Raw genomic sequence first — 932 nt, 5'->3', positions numbered from 1 at the left:
ATGTGTATGCATGTATTGCCTGCATGTAGGTAAGTGTACCTGTGTCGTGCAATGCCCATGGAGGTCGGACAAGGCTGTTGGATCCCCTGGAACTGGAGTTACAGACAGTTGTTAGCTGCCATGTGAGTGCTGGAATTCGAACCTGGGTCTTCTACAAGAGCAGCCAGTGTTCTTAACCACTGAGCCATCTCTCCAGCCCCTAAAATATATTTTTTAAAAGCCCTGAGGATGATTAAGGAGGAACCAGCGAAGGAGGGGACTAGAAAGCAACCAGAGAAGTAGGGCAAAGGAGGGTGAGCACGTAGAGGCCTTAAAGAGGTCGGTTAGGTGAGAGTTGGAAAGGATCCTGTAGGTTCAGGAACTAGACGATTACAAATTCTGAGAGAAACAATTTCCATTTATTAGAAGGGAAGAATCACTTTTCACAGATTGAGTGGGAGGTGAGGCGGAGAAGACAGTGGGTACAAAGACGTTGCCGGCAAGACAGCTAAGAATCTTAGCAGCTCTACCCACGAATCTGACAGGAGGAAAGTTTTACGAGTTCCTGAAAAAGTGGTTAGTCAAAGGGCCTAGTGTTTTTGAGACATCACACAGAAAGGGAAGGTGAGGGACAGAACAGACCATTCAAGGGAGAAAGAGCCCAGGAAGGACATTTAAAATGTATTTTCAAGAAATAAAATTGATACAGGCTAGAGAGATGACTCAGTGGATAAGAGCAGAGGACCTCTTGCAGAGGACCTGGGTTCAGTTCCCAGCACTCACATGGTGGGGCTGACACCTGTTCACCTAATACCTGTCCGTAACTCCAGTTCCAGGGGAGCCAATGCCCTTTTTAAGCCTCCATGAGCGTTGTTCAACATGGGTGCACTTACATACATGCAGGCAAAACACACACATATAAAATAATAAATATTTTTTCTAAAAAAAGTAAA

The sequence above is a fragment of the Nannospalax galili genome, unplaced genomic scaffold (assembly GCF_000622305.1).
Source record: "Nannospalax galili isolate Female #2095 unplaced genomic scaffold, S.galili_v1.0 scaffold948, whole genome shotgun sequence".
In the NCBI taxonomy this organism is placed as follows: Eukaryota; Metazoa; Chordata; class Mammalia; order Rodentia; family Spalacidae; genus Nannospalax; species Nannospalax galili.
This window is presented reverse-complemented; position numbering follows the sequence as displayed.